Below are 22,487 nucleotides of genomic sequence, written 5' to 3' on the forward strand. Positions count from 1 at the left end.
ATTGCTTTTGACAATTCCATTCTAAACTTCTTTAGAACTTTCTCTAAGAAGCTTTCTTGAGACAAGCTAAGAAGTTTGGACTTTCTATCTCTAGTTATTTTAGTTCCTAGTCAAAATAGGGATAAGTTAAGTAGTAAAGCTATTAAGTGTACATTTATAGGATATCCTAAGAATTCTAAGGGTTATAGATTTGTGATTCATCATGACGATGGATCGGTGGGAGTGGTCGAGAGCAGGGATGCTCATTTCCTAGAAGAACACTTAGATACAAGAAATCCTAGTAAGTTAATAGAGTTATTTGAAATATCTAAAGAAAAAGATTCAGTTAGTCTGGAAACTGCAAGATGGATAGCGAGATCCAGGAAGAAAGGAAAAACACCAATTGCAGCGGAATGTTCTCTGTAAAATGGTCTGATACCACTGTTGGGTTACAGAGATAAAAAAAAAAATTGAAACAAGAAATGGTGAGGAAGGGCTTTGATTCTTCCAATTAGATATCTTTGTGTGACAATGGCAGTAATGTATGCTTAATCGAATTAATCCTTGAAGGGAACAAGACATGTTCTTATAGAGTTCCATAGGTGGCTATTTAGCCATCACAACCTTTTACCATGGCTATTCACCATGTCCCTTCCCAATCCTACCGTTTCATCTCAACGGTCATAACGGTTCATTCGGTTACAGGTTGCAGGCGTTTATCTTGTAGAGTAGTGGTATAAGTAGTCAACATGGAGGGGAGAAACCTTGGATTTACCTGGAACTTGCCTCGTAGAATATTGGACAGTAGTGTTTAATTGGTTGTCAGTAGAGTAGTGGTAGGGAGTGCCATTAGCAATATAGTGGAGAGAGAGAGACTAATTTACTATAAACACCCTTTTTCCACATTACTTCACCAATTGATGGATGGACGGCAAATCTATCCAAACTTTTAAAAGCTCTAGGAGGAGACATGTGACAGTAGAAAGTGACTCTTTTGGAATAGATAACCGAAAGTAGATTTGTTTGGTTAAACAACATATTCAAAGCTATGAAAATTACTCACAGGTAAAATTAGGGGAGTGATAAATCGACCCCCATATATCTTAAATCGACCCCTTTTAAACCTAAAACGTTAGGGTGTTGAATAAAGTTGCCAACTGCCGTTAAATGCCGTACAAGTGGACAACTCAAACGCCCTAACGTTTAAGGGGTCGATTTAAGATATATGGGGGTCGATTTAGCACTCCCCTAAAATTATCCTTAGTTAAACTTTTCACACCAAAAATCTCTAAATTTATGTAAGCAAGTGTATAAATTTAGGAAGTAAACTATATTTCCACATTACAAACATAATCACCTCAATGAAAACAATTATATCAATATATTGAAAAATAATATACTATGTTATTCAAGAAATAATTAAAAATGTCATAGTACACCTACATAAGTCGGGTCGGGTTTCGGATTTCGGGTTTTTTTTCTTTAAACCCGACCCTACCCAAGATTGAGCCGGGTTTTTAAACTAAACCCGACGCTACCCAAGACCCTGATTTCTAAACCCGACTCATGCTATTTTCGGGTCGGGTTGATGCGGGTCGGGTAAAACACGACCCAAGTTGCACCACTAGTCATTATCATTAAACTGTGGGAAATACTAGCGTTGTTAGGCCGAAAATCGGTAACAGGTACAGCAGTGACGTAAGGGCTGAGCTGGATGACCAGAGGAACCGAAGTGAAGGAGTTGAGTTCGGCGGGATTGAAATGAAGTGGCTGTGTTCTGCACAGAAGCAAATGAGGTCAGAAGACCAACCCGGGTGTTACTCCGGACAGGCCCTTCGACACTCAAGTCAGTATATGAGCAGGAGTGCAGAGCTAGTTTACGAGTTTTTTTGAGGAGATGAAGGTTTTCATTACCCATTGGTTTGAGCTTTGAACCCCCTTTTATAGGGGGAAGCTCAATGACGTGGGATGACCTACGCCAGGACAGGTGCAGACCTGCTATAGGCTGGAGTTCACCTACTCCAGAACAGGTGGCAGCCTGCTATAGGCTGGAGTTCACCTACTCTAGGACAGGTGTCGGCTTGTGATAGGCTGCTGTTTTTACACCCCATCAGTTGCCCCCCAGTTCTCCAAGTCATTTTAGTGACTTGGGGAAGTGTGGTGAGTCATATGGCTGAAAAAGGGGAAGGGTCTATTCCGATGAAGCTGTTTGCCCGGACGAGTCTGGAAATGAGTCCGGAAATGAGTCCGAAAATTAGTCCGGAAATGAGTCCGAAAATTTGTCAGTCCGGCTAGGGCCGGACTGATATCAACGAAAGCGCCATATCCAGTCCGGCTTGGGCCCAAGCCGGACTGACTCTTTTCGTTTAGCGGACGCGCCATATCCAGTCCGGCTTGGGCCGGACTGATTCTTGTCGTTTAGCGGACGCGCCATATCCAGTCCGGCTTGGGCCAGACTGACTCTTGTCGTTTAGCGGACGCGCCATATCTAGTCCGGCTTGGGTCGGACTGACTCTTGTCGTTTAGCGGACGCGCCATATCCAGTCCGGCTTGGGCCGGACTGACTCTTGTCGTTTAGCGGGCGCGTCATATCCAGTCCGGCTTGTGCCGGATTGACTCTTGTCGTTTAGCGGACACGCCATATCCAGTCCGGCTTGGGCCGGACTGACTCTTGTCGTTTAGCGGACGCGCCATATCCAGTCCGGCTTAGGCCGGACTGACTCTTGTCGTTTAGCGGACGTGCCATATCCAGTCCGGCTTAGGCCGGACTGACTCTTGTCGTTTAGCGGACGTGCCATATCCAGTCCAGCTTGGGCCGGACTGACTCTTGTCGCTTAGCGGACGCGCCATATCCAGTCCGGCTTGGGCCGGACTGACTCTTGTCGTTTAGCGGACGCGCCATATCCAGTCCGGCTTGGGCCGCACTAACATACGAGTTCGGCCTAGACCGGACTGATGCACGAGCACTTTAACGGATGCCCTTAGCTTCTTGGAGATATGCGCGTATTTGCTTACTCCCTCGCTTCGAAGTGCGTGTTCGTCATTAATGAAAGACACGCGGCCTTTATACAGGGCCTCTCGAAGTGCGTGCCTTGTATTAAATGTGAACCGCCTCAGCCAAAGCTTATAAAAGGAGGTTTTTTTTTACCTTTCATTTTTCACTTTTTACTTTCTCGCCTCCTCCTCTCCTCTCTGCCAGTTCGGCTTGCGTAGTGCGTGGCTTTGAGCATTTGTGGATTGCGAGCTTCCTACTCTACCTGGTATTCTTCTCAGCCTTTCTTTTTTCTGCTTCATGTCCCGTAGTAGTTCTAGTTCTGAGTCCAGTTCGGAGTCCGGTTCAGGGTCCTCTTCCAGTAGCCCAGAGTCTAGTCTGATTCGGGGTCCAGTGATGGCAAGTCCCAATATTAGAGTAGAAATCGTAGATAGCGATAGCGAGGTGAATAAGGAGGAGGTAATTCTTGATCTGAACACAACTCCGCTCCCAACGGATAGTTATCTCCAAGCAGGAGGGAGTGTTGGTAGTGACGCCGCGGAGGCGTCCACAACGTTTCTTCCTGGCCAGGCCGTTGAGGTCGTAGTTAGGGCTCGGATGGAAGCCAATCCGAAATACAACATACGGGCTCTTGTCGAGGAGAACTAACTTGATGAGTCCATGATGAGGGACATTAGAGACAGATACTTGTAGATACCCCATTTTGACCGTACCCCAAGCTATCATTTTGAATAAAAATTCCATCAGATGAGTGTTTCAGGGTCCCTAATTTCACCCTAGGCTAGGTTAGGATCCCCCTTAAGTCCCCGTAAAATTTCGTCGAAATCCGATTTGGTTTGCCCTGCTAGCGGACCGAGTCAGTGTCGTAGTATAAATCCAAAAGGGGGGTGATATATCCTGGACAGGGGGTGTGCTTTTGGAAAAATGGCCGAATTTTGTCTTTTTTTTAATAAGACAAAGCGGGTGGGGGGCGCCTATCAATCCGCGCGCCTCATCAAAAGGGCAGTAGTGCCATTATCGGTTTCCCCCATTCAATATATAAAGAAAAATAAAAAAAATTAGGGCGACAGTTCATCCTCGGGAAAAATCAGAGAGGCAGAGAGAGGGAGCCGCCGGCCGATCGCTCCTCCTCCGGTCAGCCACCTCTAACCACCATCTGCAACCCCCATCCCTATTTCCCTACAAACCTTCTTCTTCTTCTCCGATCACCTCCATCCATTTTCTTCGGCCGGAATCCATTACCCATCGGAGCTCTCCACCACCATCTCCTCCACCTTCTTCACTCCACCACCACCCACCACCTATCTCTCCATCCCAAACCCCATTCCATTTCTGACCCAAACCCACTCCTTCCATCTCCACCACCACCGCTACCCTCCACCACTACCACAGCCACCTCCAAAACCCATTTCATTTTTTCATCCAAACCCATTCCATCTTCTACCTCCAGCCGCATCCCCCATTTCTCTGCACCTCCGTCCACCATCCCCATCTCCGGCCGCCTCCATCAAAGCCACACCCAACCACCGGCAACCCAATCGGAGATCCGATCCACGGCCTCCCCATCACCACTGGTTAGCATCACCATCCTCTTATTCTCCTTCTTCTTCTTTTATTCTTTTCGATCCAAAACCCTCTTCACCACCTAAGCTCCGACCATCACCACTAGCTCCGGCCAACCCATTTCCGCCGGCCAACTCCATTAAATCCGGTCTGTCACCCTCAAACCAATCTCCACCTTCATCCTTCTCAGCCACACTCCCAAACCCATCTCCATTCAACCACCACCAAAACCCCCTTCTCATTTACCCATTCAATTCCAACCTCCATGGATTCCGGTGGCTTTGCCGGAATCCGGTCATTCCCCTCTACAAACCCTCTTCAACCCCACTTCATTTTCTCCACCTCCAAACCCCAACCGCCATTTCCACCACCCAGCTCTCCTATTGCCGACACTTCCACCTCCCCCTTTTCTAGAAAACCCTCTTCCATTTCCCATCACCATTGATTCCGGCAATTTCGCCGGAATCCGACCAAACCACCTCTCAGCCGCCCCTCATTCCCACTTCTTAAAATCCCCAAAACCCATTTCATTTTTCTCTCAAACCCTCTTCTCCACCATTATCACCACTCCCCACCCACATCAGCTCAAACCCTCACTTCTCCATTTTAAACCATCATTCCACCATTTCCCATGACCATAAACCATTCCTACTGATTCCAGCAAGACCGAAACCCAGTTGTTTCCCTGTCCATTCAATTTCACCCTTCTATTCCACCTCAAACCCATATCTACAGACCCTCTTCCCCATCTCTTGCTTCAAACCCATTTTCATCTCCTCAATCTACTTTGAAACCCATATTAAATCCCTCATTAAACCCCCATTTCTAGCTACCCGTTTTCCCTTTCCTTTGGATTCTCGAGGAAATTTCACAGCATTGGTGACGGCTCTAGGAAGGACAAAGGCGAAAAGTCGTGATTCTCAGTGGGTTTCACTCGGATCACTCTGGTAATTCATTTGATTTTTATTTTTTTTTGTTATCTTCTCTTTGTGGTGCTGGATTTTCTCCTCTAAAAGCTTGGATTCTTTGTTTTTCTCTTGGATTGGATTAGGAGCTTCAATATTCACTAGTTTTGTTTTTCTAGCATTATGAATTTCTAAATCAAATGGTTATTTTATTTTGGAAAATTTTAGCAGCCAATACCTTGCGACTTTGGAAATCATAAGGATCCTCTATTATTTTCTGGCTTGGCGGTGTTTAAGTTCTTTTAGTTTCCATAGCCATTAAATCTTTTGGTTGGGTTTTACCTTTTGATAAAATCCTGCTTTCTAGACTTTTACTTAATTCGGACATTATATCTTTCTTAGTCTCTACTGCCGAATCATGTGTAACTATTTACTTCGTTTACTGGTAGTATATCATTCTTTCATGGGTTTAATGTCAATTTGCTTATTGGATTTGATTTGAATTTCAATTTCTGTGGTGAATGGGGGGTGAAGTGACGTATGCCTAATTGATGTAGGAAATCAGATGATACTTCTATCATCTGATTTCACAGGAGACCCCATGTCGAGGGTTTGTTTGTGTGTATCACTTGATGTTTGTTTCTTTACCCTATGTTGTGGGTATTGCTGGAAGGATTTGTTTTTCAATTATTTCTGGAGCATCTGTAGATTCCTGGAGTTTGACATTTTCATATATTTCCTGAACCTTGCTTTGGTTGAGTTAACCCTTGGTTTCTATTTTTTGATTTGAAAATAGCATGTGTTAAGTAGATGATGTTTCCGGCATGACTGGCTTTGTTATCTGGTCCCTTTTGGATTGGTTTTAATACCTGATCATTGCGAGGATGTCATTTCCTTGAGACATTCACCTGTATTCCTAACTGAATGTGTTTTGGGCCTTCATTTCGGAGGGCTATGATGAGGCTACTTGGAGCCCCTCCTTTTTCCTTTTTTATCTTTACCCCTGTGGATTTTGGTATCGATATTCGGGTTTATTTTGGGATTTTTTTTAGCAAATCCTTGTCATCTTGATTTTTCACTAGAGATCAAGTTTTTCGTAAGTGTTTGGCATTTCTATCGATTTTTGAGAATTTTCCTCTTGGATTCTGGGCGATGAAGGCGATAGCCCAAGCCCATCTTTAGGGGACTCGCTCAATCCAAGCAGCGCTCCCCTCTTTTGTTTAGTAGGCCTACCCAACCTTTTGGATTTCTTTTAACCATTTTTTTTTTTAAAAAAAAAAGAACCCTTCTCTGGGCAATGATAAGGTTACTTGGAGCCCGTCTTTATGTTTTGTGGCTCACCGCTTTGCACTTGGATCTGCACAAGTTGATGTCCCCTGTATGCACTGAAATTTTTACTAATTGGGATTATCATAATCTTTTGATATTTCTAATACTCTTCTTATCTTAAGCATTGAGTTAGGTTGTGAAGACAATAATGAATGGACTGTTCAGGTGAGATTATCTTGAAGCTTATCATATTTGTTTAATTTTATTTAAATAAATTGTTTTAGGAAAGAAGGAGATCAGATGACTACTCTATTCGATATTATCGACATGAGTACTGTCTGATTTCAAGGCGGGATTAGAAATAATATCATGTGTATTATGATATCAGATGATTACTTTAGCATCATCTGATTTCATCCCCATATTGGGGTGGTGTTTGTGGTTGGGCATAGAAGTGTTTGATATTGTTTTTGCTTTATTAGGCTATCCAGCGGCTGGTCTGGACTAATTTATGTTGTTTATCATTTTATGATTGCTATAGGTTGTGTATTTTTTTAATTGAAAATTCTTCTTTGCTTAACACTTGATTTATTTTTATAATAATTGAATGGAAATCTGAGTTTATTTGATAACCTTTTTCTTCACTTTGATTAGAGACTAACTCAGTCTTGTTAGAGCTTTGCTTGCTTGGGATCTTGGATCGTTTTCTCTCTTCTTGGGGCGCTATCTTTCTTGTTGTGGTTCGTCTCTTTGAGGCGTTAGTTGCTTGTTCGGGGTTTCCCCTTTTGGATTTAGGGCTTTGCCCTAGTTTGTGGTTGTTCTTGCGTGTTCCCTTTAAGATTGAAAACATTTAAAGGCCCTAAGCATTGGAAAAGCTTTAAAATCCAAAAACATTAGAAATTTAAAACTCAAAAACCTTTGAAAACTTTAAAAATATCAAAAACATTTGAAAATATAAAAAACCTTAAAAAATCTGAAGTGTGAGTGTTTCCTTTAGAAGCGTAGTTTGAGAGTTCGTTTCGAACTACGTTGGCTTGATCCTCTTCTGAGGTACGTAGCGCAGCTCGAGATTCTTATCTCAAGTCCAGCCAAACTTTGTAAATAAATGCTTTAACTCTTTTTTTCTTCAAAACCTTGTTTTCAACAAGATCTTCCTCTAGAGTTAGGAGTTTGTCCTAGATAGAGAGTTTTAGAGTTAGGAGTTTGTCTTTTATTTGTTGTGTGCTTGTTTGTGTTGTTTTAGAGTTAGGAGTTTGTCTTTTGTTTTGTGCTTGTTGTGTGTTTGTGTTAGAGTTAGGAGTTTGTCCTAGCTAGGAGCGCCTCCGTCCGTTCAGTTGGCGATTCACATCGCCGACTGATGACTAGGTCTTGGATACGTTAGCAATCCTATTATTTTCCTTAGGGCATGCAGCCTAGTTACACATAGGTTGTAGGAACCACCTGCATTAGCTTAGGGCTAACCTGCATTTAGTTAGGGCATATATGGTATCCTAAAATCTACAATTTACTGAAATTTAAATAATCGTACAAGAAGCTTTAAGAACTGGTCCGGTCTTTTAGATCGAGTCTAGGATAGAGGTCTAGGTGTCTCAGGCATCCTAGTTTAGAATAGGCGCGAAGAACTACGTTGCCTTGATTCTCGTGGAGGCGGGGATACGTAGGCTTCTTTGGATGAATATCAGACCATCCGAGGACTCGGGCTAAATCGTTTAGAGTCTTAGGATTTGTTGTGTTGTTATATTGTATATTTTGTTGTGTTTTCTTACTTTCTTGTGCAGACCTTATACCTGTAGTTGTAGCATGCATGTGTTCGTCCACCAGAACTTAGACACCAGTTAGGTATGTCACTCATAACCTAGCAATCATTAGGCGACACATCTTTTATTTTATTTTGTGTGCTTATCATTTGTATTCTCAGGAAATGCATGCTTAGGTAGACGACTCCTGAGGATTGTTCCCATTTCACATGATTTTCGCCTAAAACTCTTCAAGGTTAATAATAAATGGCATAAGAGACCAAGTGTTCGCACTCGGGCGAATTGGGGGCGCTCTTCGGACCTTCTCCATTCGTCATCAGGCACGGACCTTTCGTATCTCTGGTTATCCATTGCAAACAGAGCATTTGTTTTGGTTCCATGGCATGTTGTAGACACCCCATTTTGACAAGGCCCTAAACCCGCATATTCGAATAAAATCCCGAGGTTGAATAAGGTCTCGAAGTGCGAAATAAACCCGAAAAATCTGAAAAATACTGTTGTTACCAAGCCCTTTGATCGATGTTCGTAACCCAAGAAATCCCCTTTAATTTGAAGCCCTGATCCCCACTCATGTCCCCAGGATTGGTAAAATTCCCGAAGTAACCTCCACCTCTGATATTGGCACCCCTTTATTTGAACCCTGAATTGTTGGTGTTGATATTTTGCGCTTAAGTCTATAGATTGGATCGGGTCAGGCCAAGGTTTCGCGGAAAATGAATGGAATAGATTTCAAGTTGAAAATCCCAACCCGAGCTTCATTAATCGACCCAAGCCCCCCCCTATCGAAGAAAATAGTAGTTAAAATACATTAGGTGGTGGTTGCCCATGGAGGATGGGGGGGGGAGAAAATTCACCATTTCCCCCTATATATCATCGAACTAGGGTTTAGAGAAGGGGAGGCCTCATTCCAAAAATAAAAATAAAAATAAAACAGAGAGAGGGAGAAGAACCCACAGCCACCACCTAGCCTCTTCCCCAAAACCCATTCTGCCCGAACCCACCACAACCAGCCACCATCGAACCCTCCTCCACCGGCCATTCCATCTCCTCCACCTAGCCTCCATCAGCAAAACCAATTTTTTTTTTAAAAAAAGAAGGGGGCAGCCAACACCATCTTCTCCGGCAAGCTTGCCGGAATCCGGCAAGCCTACCGTCGGCCCCCACCTTCCTCTTCTTACCCTCTTCTCAACACCTAAAAAAACAAAAAAAACCACAGCCAACACCATCTTCTCCGGTAAGCTTGCCGGAATCCGGCAAGCCTACCGTCGGCACCCACCTTCTTCTGTCTCCTCCCTACTCCGGCCACCCTCCACCTCCTCCCTACTCCGGCCCCTCTCCACCTCCAGCCGCCCACCGATTCTAGCCACCTCCACCTCTGCAAACCCGAGCCACCACCAAAACCCATTTAAACAAAAAACAAAAAAAAAAAACAGTAGCCCATCTTCTTCCACCTCCAGCCGAGCCTCCTCCATAGCCACCCACTTTCTTCCCTAACCCTCCACCTTCTTCTCCTTCTCCAACCCCTAACCTCCATTACATCCCTCACAAAACCCGAAACCCATTTTCGAAAAACCAACAACCCAAACCCATTTCGGAAAAAAAATCAACAACCGCCACCACCCACACCACCAATAGCCACCCAAACCCTTCGAAAATCCTCCACCATGCCCAACCTCCATTAAACCACCACCCCCACCAAGCTTCTCCACCGCCACCCCCTCTTTTACCCAAAACCCAAAAAAAAAAAACCGAGAAACAGAGGAGAGAAAAAAAAAAGAAGAAGAAGAAGAAGACCCACTCCGGCCGTGCCTCCCCCCTTTGTCTCCATCAGCCACCACCGCAACCCTCCCCGTTTCTTCTCTTCCACCACCCTCGGCACCACCACCACCATTTTTATTTTCTTTATTTTTAAAAAAAAAAAAAAAACCCCAAACCCAAGAATCCGACCCACCGGCCCTCCTCTCCTCCCTCATCCCCATCGGCCGCCGTCACCACCGGCCACCCTCTGCCCTTTTCCCCAACCCATTTCAAAAACCCAAATTTCTTCTACCTCCCCCACAGCCGCCGCACCTCCCTCTCTGTTGTTGGCGATATTTATCGCAAAATAATAAAAAAAAGAGAGAGAGAAAGAAAGAGAGAGAGAAAGAGAGAGAAAGAGAGAGAGAAAGAGAGAGAAAGAAAGAGAGAGAGAGGGAGCTCTCCAAACCCTTCTTTTTTTTTTCCAAGTCTTCTCCGCACCTCCCTCTCGGATTTTGCGATATCTGTCGCGAAAGAAAAAGAGAGAGAGAGAGAGAGAGAGAGAGAGAGAGAGAGAGAGAGAGAGAGGAGGGGGAGCTCGACCCCCAACTTCGTCTCCTCCAGCCGGCCTCTGCCCGTCCGCCAATCGCACCCATTTCCACCGATCATCCCGTTTTGGCATCCCGCCATCAGACCTGGGTTCGTAGCGATCTTCAGGTATGTCATTCCTCCTCCTCTAACAGCTCGGGTAACATTTCCATTTATTGCTAATATTGATCGCACTAGATGTTTATCCTTGCTTCGTTTCTTTCGATTGAATGGTGTCTATTGCATCTATTTTGGCCCTGAGCATCGTGTAATGATTGTGATCGTCGGTCCTCTTTAGTTGTGGCTTTGATATATGTATTTGAATGCCCTGAAATTGCAGATGGAATGGGCTATGATTGGGGTTTGCAAATAAACTTCAGTTGTATTATACTTTGATTACAAACTAATTTGGGACTGCTCGGTCCTCGCAAGTTGGTCTGGGTTTTTTAATGCACTCTGCAATTCTAACTTGTTTTTTTGGATACCTCTGTGCTTACAAATCGAATTTAGTTGTATTACTTTTGATTACCCTTGCCACCTGTTAATGATATCAGGCTTGTGATTCCCAATAGATTCGGCCATCCAGTTGGCCTATGGGGTATTCTTCCCTTCAGATGCTCTTGGCCAATATTGATATATTCACTCAGGGCATCGGTAATTCTTGGTCATTTTGTCTGACTTGCCGGTTGTGTGGTGAGGCCCTAAGACCATTTTTCTTCTCCCTGCTAATTGGGCTTTCTTTGTGTACTTCTAATTGAATCGTAGGAATCTCGGAGCCTGCCCTTCCCTTTTCACTCATTCTTTTGGGGTTTGTGTTGATGCTTGGGTTTCGTCTTCTAGAGTTTCCTTTCGTTTTTAGAGTCTTCGCAGGTTAAGGGATTCCTTTCTCTATAGAGTCAGTCGTAGAGAGTTTAGAGGTCTGTCCTACCGTCCTAGGGTTTAGGAGCCTGTCCTACCCTTGTAGAGTTTAGGATTCTGTCCTATCCCTTCATAAAGTTTGGGATTCCGCCTTTCCATCTTCCAGAGTCCGTTTTCAGCGTAGGAGTCAGTCCTTCAGTCTTTCAGGAGTCTGTCCTATCATCATAGGGGTTAGGATTCTGTCCATCCTCTCATCAAGTCGCGTAAATTTTTATCCGCTCCTGCAAGGTATAGGATGCTGTCCAACCCTTGCAGAGTTGTTATTCTGTTCATCCCCCCCCCGCAAAGCATAGGATGCTGTCCAACCTTTGCAGGATATCAGGAGTCTGTCCTCCCCTTGTGATGATAGGATTCTGTCCTCTTGTGTCGAAAAAAAATCAAAAACACCTGAAAAATCAAAAATCCCAAAAATCTCGAGTCATTAGAGTGTAGTTAGGAAAATCTAGTCCGAACTACGGATGGCTTGATCCCTAGCTGAGGGGTACGTAGGCAGCTCAGGCGTGCTGCTGGCACCCTGAGTTCAGTCACCATTTTTACATCACCCTTTCTTTTTACACCATTTTGCAAATATTTCCCACAACTTCATAACTTTCACAACTTCAAAACCTTCCAAAACTACAAAAATTCTTCAAAATAACTTTACCAACAATTTTCAAAAGATCTTCCCATAGAGTTAGGAGTCAGTCCTAGACTTTTGGGGTGTCTTAGAGTTAGGAGTCTGTCCTGATTTGTTGCTTTGTCATGTCCGGTCGTATGAGTGTCCCTAGAGTTAGGAGGCCTCAGGTCGTGGTCGGTTAGACACTTAGTCGAGCCGATGGCTAGACTAGAACGCGCTTAGATAGCCCACGGTTTTCCTTAGGACGCACAGCCTAGTCACACCTAGGGTGTAGGGTTCACTGGCATTAGTTAGGGCATACAGGGAGTCCTAAAAATCACCATTCACTTGAACTTAAGTAATGTCGCAAGAAGCTTTAAAAACTAGTCGGGTCTAGTTAATCGAGTCTAGGATAGCGGTTCTAGAGGGTTAGGCATTGTAGTTTAGCATAGGTCGCCGAACTACGTTGGCTCTGATTCTTCCCGAGGCCGGGATACGTAGTGCAGCTAAGATGGATGGCTATCTTGGTCCGAGTCAATTATCGCATTAGAGTTTAGAGTTTGTCGTGTGGAGTCGTGTTGTGTTGTGTGTTTTGCTATGTTTTCTTACTTTCATGTACAGATCCTATACTTTTAGCTGTAGCATGCATGTGTTTGTCCACCAGAACATAGACACCAATTAGGCATGACACTCATAACCTAGCTATCCTTAGGTGTCATATCTTTCATTTCTTTTTGTGTGTGCTTCTTATTCATCTCCGAGATATGCATGATTAGCTAGACGTTATCTCGGGGATATTCGTTCCCATTTCACATGATTTTTGCCCAAAACTCCTCAAAGTTAATAATAAATGGCATAAGAGACCAGGTGCTCGCACTTGGGCGAATCGGGGGCGCCTAATCCCTTCCCCATTCGTCATCAGGCACGGACCTTTTATATCTCTGGTTATCTGTTGCGACAGAGCACAGCATGGGATCCAGGGCCCACTTCCTTGGATGGCGACTCTTTCTTTGTTTAAGGTGCGTCTCGAATCCGGGCTAGTCCCCGAATCGAGAGGTATCTCACTTGACATCGCCGCTCATGCTGTGAGGGGCACTCTTTCGAGAGTTCCTTGGCGGAGCTCTCCTTCACGTGGATGATCCCGAGACTCGCGTGGGGGCACGTCCCCCCGCCCCTCTCGGATCGGGTTCCACAGACTGGCGACTCTGCTGGGGATTTCTCGAAATATTGCCTAACTCTGTGAAAATGCCATTTTTACTAATTTTGAAGAAATTTGGGTCAAAACCAAGTTAAATGAGAACTTTATCGTTAGAAATCCAGGGGCACCAAGTAGGTGCGTGAATAAAACAAGGGATTCACACACTGCACATCATGCATTGTCATATTCTTTATTTCTTTCATTATTTTCCTTATTGGCCTCAGGGAATAGATATGACGCGCACCAGATGGGAGCCATCGTATCTATTTCCGAGCTATGCGCCGGATTGCAGCCGTAGACACTGGGTGTGCTGGTGTTCTACAGCAACCGATGAGCAATGAACATACTCTGTATAATGCTGGGTGTGCTGGCGTTATACATCAAGGGTATGGTCATAAGCATAGTACCCTGCAGAAATGCCTGGGCCCTACTTTGTTTTATATATTATGTATATACTTACTGGCTTAGTGAAAACCAACTAGGAAGTACCCGTGTTTATATACATCTATATTGCATTCATATGAGGACGAACATGTGTTGCTTACACATGTGAAGCCTAGAGTTAGGAGTCTTGTCCCATTTATAGACTAGGATGGCTCACCTTGCGTGGCTACAGCGCGGTTCTAGTACACTCATCAGTCTGTCACGAGTCGAGACCTCCTTGGCTCCGCTAGATTAGACTAGGGTTGGTGCCCCTGGTTAGTATGTATATATATGTACATATTTGTTATTAGATTAGGGTTTACTTCCTAGTTAAGTTTTCCTTCATAATCTAATCAATTATTCTTCTCTATCCATTCTGTGGATTATCATCAGATGCTTGGCTCTTTTAGCCATGATCTATCTCCCATGTGCTTGATCATTTGATTGATCCTGATCAGATGTACTCCGCATGTCGATTATGAGTCTATCTTGCCATTATTATTACCGGAGTGTGTGTTCTTGCTGAGAGCCCTGCTTTATCTTGACCATGACGGCATATTCTTCATGTTTAGTTGCTGAGACCCTCCTAGTATAGCCGTCATGCTGCCGATTTTTTTTCAGAACCCTTGAGCGTAATCATTATCCTTTTGGGTTCGTTGGCAAACCATGTGCTTACCTTACCACATCTCATAGTATAGCTGTTATGCTGTCGAATTTTCTCTGAATACTTTGAGTGTGGTCATCATCCTTTTAGGCTTGTTGACGAACCATGTACTTGCCATACCACATCTTCATGTACAGTTGTTATGCTGTCGGATTTTTATCCAAGGGGAAGGATGTGTTTGTGCTACCTTTTGCTTCAACTTGCACATTACATTGTCATGCGATTAATTCTCATTGAGCCTAGTGTTTATGATGTCCATGACAGGAGTCTTAGTCACTCGTCTACCATCAACCCCAAAAAGCTTTCATCTCTAAACTCGCTTGGTCTAGCCCGCTATACCTTCTTCCTCTCACATTGCCTAGATGGCTGAGTATGCTGAAAGTCTCGTCTTGAGAGAAATGAGAGAGATGGTGATGACATCCATGACCTGATAGACAGGGATCCCCTCATTCTTCTTGAACTCAAATGCTTCTGAGAACCCTGCACATAACCATGTTGCACCTCTTTCACCCACCATGGGAACCACTCTACCCTTTCAACCCTTCATAGATCTCACCACCTTTACCTGTACCACTTCTGGCCTGAAAAATGATTAGGAAGGGAAAAGAAAAATGTCAGAGCTTGAGCTCCTTGAAAACATCATACCAGAGAAAGCCTTGCCATGGTCAGGTACTAAAGAACAATTTGAGCTGGGTCAACAGAAACCAAAGAGGCCCTCCCTTCTGAGATTCTAACTCCAGGATTGTTCTCTCCAACCATTATCATCATTAATGAAGGCACGTTGTCCTTGAACTTTCAGCGCCAATCCGTTGCCTCCGATGAAGTGTCACATCTTTGAAATTTGCTTTGAAGTGTGTATACCAACCTCCCTGTCAAAGTTGGTAAGTCTAACCATGTCAATATCAATTCTAAGTACGTTGTGTTTATTGGTCTCTCTCATTGTGAACTAATGTCCAATCTTTTGTTGAATTTGATGGAGAGCCTATCGTGGCGCGTCAAAAATCAATGTATGTACTTCAAACATTCAATGCAACGAACATTTGATTCCAGTGTCGTCAGTATTCTTGTATATGTTCACTCTTGGATCTAATGTTAATAAACAAATTAAGACACCCTCCTCGGACGAGGATGCCGATGAAATTCTCCTCGAGATTTAAAAGATGATCAGACGAGAGGAAGAGCGTCGAGCAAAGCCACTTGAAGATGAAATCGATACCGTGGATAGTGGTATCCAAATCCAAAACTCGGGAAATAAGGATTGGCAAAATCTCCCGAAGAGCGCAAAGAATCGATAAACCTATTTAGAGGGTTCAAATAAGTGTTGCTTGGTCCTATGAGGATAAACCGGAAGCGTATCTTGACACTGTTCAACGTGAGTCACCCTTAGCTTCAGACATCGGGTCGAAAAAGCGAAAATTTCAAACGAAGAATACCAGACATCAAGTGAAGTTAATGAAAAATTGAGAGAAGACTTTCGGACAACAAAGTCATGAGCATAGAACATGAACCCCAAAAAGAATACTTGGGCTATACATTCCGATGGAATTCTAAGTCAAAGTAATCAAAGAGTAAGGGCATTCCCGCATTTCAAGTGAAAAAAGAAGAAAAATGAACAAAGAAAAAAAAAGATAGAATCCAGAGAAGAAAGGAGAAGGGAGCATGCCCCACGTCAACTCCTCAAGAACGTCAGAATCGCAAAAAGCAGAGCTGATAAATAGATTGAAAGATTTCAAAATCTTCAGCATTCAGAGAAGACCCAGAGTCGTAGAATCCCGAATATCAGTGCGAGATCCCAAAGAAAAAGTGGGAATTCAATCAGTCTAGCTTGCACAGTGCAGATGAAGTCTTGCCAGGAAATGCCGCCAGACTCCTAAAAAAAAAAAAAAAAAAAAGAGAAAAAGTTCAAAGCCATTGAACCGTAGCCACTCAAGAAGCTTGTATGCCAAAACACCAGAAGGCCATCCTTGGACGCCTGCGCTTTAAACGCCAAAAATCCCAAGTAAAAAAAAAAAATCCTTTTGCAAACACCTTCGAGCCTCAACAAAATCAAACATTCTTTTCAAACACCCACAAACCAGGGGTAGTTCGGTCCGAACTACGTCTGACCTGATCCCTTTCTACAGGGTACGTAGGCAACCTGATCAATTCAGGTTCGGTCAACCTTTGGAATAAAAGTCAAATTATTCCCTTTCAACCTTTGGAATAAAAGTCAAATTATTCCCTTTCAACCTTTGGAATAAAAGTCAAATTATTCCCTTTCAACCTTTGAGCTTAAAAGCCAAATCATTCTGTTCCAAACCCCAGCAAACTATGCAGACCTGATTCTCCGTTTTTGGAGTACTTAGGCAACCTGGCGAATCCAAGTTTAGTCGAAACTTTGAAATCCAAAAGAAATATCCCAATCCATTTGAACCCAAGCCCACCTAGAAAGTCCTTCTGGTGAACAAGCAGAGGTTCAAAGTTAAGAAGAAAAAGAGACGGAGTCTGAAGACCCGCTAGGCTGAAAACCCGAGAGGGCGGTCTAGGCAAAATTTAGGGTCATTCACCCGCTAAGTTGACAACTGAAAAGTCGGCTTAGGCAAAAATTAGGGTATCAAGCCCGCTGGATTGAAAACCCGAAAGGGCGAACCAGGCAAAAGTTAGGACAAGCGGTCCGTCAGATTGAAAACCTGAAAAGGCAATCTGGTCAATGACAATGACTTCCAACGAAAAAGCGAATCATTGAGATGGAGAAACAGTCTTCAACCAGCGTAAAATCTCGGAGTCCAAGTAATGCCAGCGAGCTTACTTTAACATTCCTCTAAACTAGGGGCATTGAAACCGAGCAATCTGAAAGGGATAATAACCATGACATGAGCACCAAAAGAGGAGAGTAGTGCCTCTTGACACGGTCTTCGAAATACTCTAAGAGTGGCTAAGCCAAACCCTTAAAAAATGACACATCCGATCCAAGAATGAGTCGAAAGCGAGTCGAGTCCTTCGAGCAATAAGAGTCTTCTTTGATTGAGTCCTTGGAAATCTATTCCTCCTTCATATTTGTGTTCCCTTTCCTTGCAAAGTCCAAACTGTCGGGTGCTGAAAGAATGGGAGCGTGTCCTCCAAAATGCGAACAAAATTCAGAGTAAATCCTGGTTTAGGTATCAGAAGGGGCGGGAGACATCTTGTTCAAACCTGCCAAAGACCATAAGCCTCCAAAAGTGAGCACTGCGAAAGAAGGGATTCTCAGACTCAGTCATCATGGTGATTGTCTTACTCTCTCCATACAAAAAAATACTGTGCAACCTCAAGCCTTCATGAAATGAAGCATCTTTTCTTCAACCATCATTGTCCTGCCTCCTTAAAACTCTTGTCATGGAAACACAATATACTAGGGGCATCTTTTATGACTTGCGTCATAAGAGATGTCAAGAGCACAAAGGCAATCAGTAATAATGTCTCCAGCAAGTTAAGATAAGAGGGGTACAAGCACATCTCAAGCCAAACCTCTAAACTCCTCAGTTGAGTTCATTCTTCAGAAGAGTCAATTCTCCAAGATAATCAGTTTTCCCAGCGAAATCTAGAATTTGCTCCCACAACCGTCCATCTCCAGCAGAATTCAGTTCTCTCAGAAAAAAAAGCAGTCAATACTCAAAACCTCAGCAAGTTACCTGTGTCTGGTTCTCAACAGAGATCGCACACTCCTAAAGTTCTCGGCAAGAGACAATCAATCCTGTAATGGAATCGATCGAAATCTCGATTTCTTGAATCAAAATTATTCCTTCTTGAGTTTCGTGTTCTTGATTCCTAGAGTGGTTTGATCATGATGCTGTCTAATCATTCCGCTCTGTTCATCTGTCAAGATGCTGTCTTCTCAGATCCCAATTTAGGTTTGATCATGATGCTGTCTAATCATTCCGCTGTGTTCATCTGTCAAGATGCTGTCTTCTCAGATCCCAATTTAGGTTTGATCATGATGCTGTCTAATCATTCCGCTGTTTTCATCTGTCAAGATGCTGTCTTCTCAGATCCAAATTTAGGTTTGATCATGATGCTGTCTAATCATTCCGCTGTGTTCATCTGTCAAGATGCTGTCTTCTCAGATCCCAATTCAGGTTTGATCATGATGCTGTCTAATCATTCCGCTTTGTTCATCTGTCAAGATGCTGTCTTCTCAGATCCCAATTCAGGTTTGATCATGATGCTGTCTAATCATTCCGCTGTGTTCATCTGTCAAGATGCTGTCTTCTCAGATCCCAATTCAGGTTTGATCATGATGCTGTCTAATCATTCCGCTGTGTTCATCTGTCAAGATGCTGTCTTCTCAGATCCCAATTCAGGTTTGATCATGATGCTGTCTAATCATTCCGCTGTGTTCATCTGTCAAGATGCTGTCTTCTCAGATCCAAATTCAGGTTTGATCATGATGCTGTCTAATCATTTCGCTGTGTTCATCTGTCAAGATGCTGTCTTCTCAGATCCAAATTTAGGTTTGATCATGATGCTGTCTAATCATTCCGCTGTGTTCATCTGTCAAGATGCTGTCTTCTCAGATCCTAATTCAGGTTTGATCATGATGCTGTCTAATCATTCCGCTGTGTTCATCTGTCAAGATGCTGTCTTCTCAGATCCTAATTTAGGTTTGATCATGATGCTGTCTAATCATTCCGCTGTGTTCATCTGTCAAGATGCTGTCTTCTCAGATCCAAATTTAGGTTTGATCATGATGCTGTCTAATCATTCCGCTGTGTTCATCTGTCAAGATGCTGTCTTCTCAGATCCTAATTCAGGTTTGATCATGATGTTGTCTAATCATTCTGCTGTGTTCATCTGTCAAGATGCTGTCTTCTCAGATCCTAATTCAGGTTTGATCATGATGCTGTCTAATCATTCCGCTTTGTCGATCTGTCAAGATACTGTCTTCTTAGATCCTAAATCAGGTTTGATCATGATGCTGTCTAATCATTCCGCTTTGTTGATCTGTCAAGATGTTGTCTTCTCAGATCCTAAATTAGGTTTGATCATGATGCTGTCTAATCATTCCGCTTTGTTGATCTGTCAAGATGTTGTCTTCTCAGATCCTAAATTAGGTTTGATCATGATGCTGTCTAATCATTCCGCTTTGTAATCTTCTAAAACCCTGAATGGCTTAATTAGAGGCTGTCCAATCATTCCATGGTCTTTTCACTGAGAATCTGTCTCGCTGTCCCATTGAAAGCCCGTCTCACTATCCTTCCGAGAATCCGTCTCGTCATCCATCTTATCATTCATTCTCGATGAGAATCTGTCTTGTCGATCCATTTCGTCACTCCCTTGCATCCCTTTTGTTTAAAGTCTTGGGCCAGTCAAAATGTGTTGTCTGTTCGGCTTTGGCTTTCGTGCGACAAGCGCACTCTGCCAAAGAGGGGCATCTGTAGACACCCCATTTTGACAAGGCCCTAAACCCGCATATTCGAATAAAATCCCGAGGTTGAATAAGGTCTCGAAGTGCGAAATAAACCCGAAAAATCTGAAAAATACTGTTGTTACCAAGCCCTTTGATCGATGTTCGTAACCCAAGAAATCCCCTTTAATTTGAAGCCCTGATCCCCACTCATGTCCCCAGGATTGGTAAAATTCCCGAAGTAACCTCCACCTCTGATATTGGCACCCCTTTATTTGAACCCTGAATTGTTGGTGTTGATATTTTGCGCTTAAGTCTATAGATTGGATCGGGTCAGGCCAAGGTTTTGCGGAAAATGAATGGAATAGATTTCAAGTTGAAAATCCCAACCCGAGCTTCATAAATCGACCCAAGCCCCCCCCTATCGAAGAAAATAGTAGTTAAAATACATTAGGTGGTGGTTGCCCATGGAGGATGGGGGGGGAGAAAATTCACCATTTCCCCCTATATATCATCGAACTAGGGTTTAGAGAAGGGGAGGCCTCATTCCAAAAATAAAAATAAAAATAAAACAGAGAGAGGGAGAAGAACCCACAGCCACCACCTAGCCTCTTCCCCAAAACCCATTCTGCCCGAACCCACCACAACCAGCCACCATCGAACCCTCCTCCACCGGCCATTCCATCTCCTCCACCTAGCCTCCATCAGCAAAACCAATTTTTTTTTTAAAAAAAGAAGGGGGCAGCCAACACCATCTTCTCCGGCAAGCTTGCCGGAATCCGGCAAGCCTACCGTCGGCCCCCACCTTCCTCTTCTTACCCTCTTCTCAACACCTAAAAAAACAAAAAAAACCACAGCCAACACCATCTTCTCCGGTAAGCTTGCCGGAATCCGGCAAGCCTACCGTCGGCACCCACCTTCTTCTGTCTCCTCACTACTCCGGCCACCCTCCACCTCCTCCCTACTCCGGCCCCTCTCCACCTCCAGCCGCCCACCGATTCTAGCCACCTCCACCTCTGCAAACCCGAGCCACCACCAAAACCCATTTAAACAAAAAACAAAAAAAAAAACAGTAGCCCATCTTCTTCCACCTCCAGCCGAGCCTCCTCCATAGCCACCCACTTTCTTCCCTAACCCTCCACCTTCTTCTCCTTCTCCAACCCCTAACCTCCATTACATCCCTCACAAAACCCGAAACCCATTTTCGAAAAACCAACAACCCAAACCCATTTCGGAAAAAAAATCAACAACCGCCACCACCCACACCACCAATAGCCACCCAAACCCTTCGAAAATCCTCCACCATGCCCAACCTCCATTAAACCACCACCCCCACCAAGCTTCTCCACCGCCACCCCCTCTTTTACCCAAAACCCAAAAAAAAAAAACCGAGAAACAGAGGAGAGAAAAAAAAAAGAAGAAGAAGAAGAAGACCCACTCCGGCCGTGCCTCCCCCCTTTGTCTCCATCAGCCACCACCGCAACCCTCCCCGTTTCTTCTCTTCCACCACCCTCGGCACCACCACCACCATTTTTATTTTCTTTATTTTAAAAAAAAAAAAAAAACCCCAAACCCAAGAATCCGACCCACCGGCCCTCCTCTCCTCCCTCATCCCCATCGGCCGCCGTCACCACCGGCCACCCTCTGCCCTTTTCCCCAACCCATTTCAAAAACCCAAATTTCTTCTACCTCCCCCACAGCCGCCGCACCTCCCTCTCTGTTGTTGGCGATATTTATCGCAAAATAATAAAAAAAAGAGAGAGAGAAAGAAAGAGAGAGAGAAAGAGAGAGAAAGAGAGAGAGAAAGAGAGAGAAAGAAAGAGAGAGAGAGGGAGCTCTCCAAACCCTTTTTTTTTTTTTTTCCAAGTCTTCTCCGCACCTCCCTCTCGGATTTTGCGATATCTGTCGCGAAAGAAAAAGAGAGAGAGAGAGAGAGAGAGAGAGAGAGAGAGAGAGAGGAGGGGGAGCTCGACCCCCAACTTCGTCTCCTCCAGCCGGCCTCTGCCCGTCCGCCAATCGCACCCATTTCCACCGATCATCCCGTTTTGGCATCCCGCCATCAGACCTGGGTTCGTAGCGATCTTCAGGTATGTCATTCCTCCTCCTCTAACAGCTCGGGTAACATTTCCATTTATTGCTAATATTGATCGCACTAGATGTTTATCCTTGCTTCGTTTCTTTCGATTGAATGGTGTCTATTGCATCTATTTTGGCCCTGAGCATCGTGTAATGATTGTGATCGTCGGTCCTCTTTAGTTGTGGCTTTGATATATGTATTTGAATGCCCTGAAATTGCAGATGGAATGGGCTATGATTGGGGTTTGCAAATAAACTTCAGTTGTATTATACTTTGATTACAAACTAATTTGGGACTGCTCGGTCCTCGCAAGTTGGTCTGGGTTTTTTAATGCACTCTGCAATTCTAACTTGTTTTTTTGGATACCTCTGTGCTTACAAATCGAATTTAGTTGTATTACTTTTGATTACCCTTGCCACCTGTTAATGATATCAGGCTTGTGATTCCCAATAGATTCGGCCAT

This window comes from Tasmannia lanceolata, unplaced genomic scaffold (genome assembly GCF_043159265.1).
Source record: "Tasmannia lanceolata isolate RefF3 unplaced genomic scaffold, GAP_Taslan_0.1 ptg000020l, whole genome shotgun sequence".
Taxonomy (NCBI): domain Eukaryota; kingdom Viridiplantae; phylum Streptophyta; class Magnoliopsida; order Canellales; family Winteraceae; genus Tasmannia; species Tasmannia lanceolata.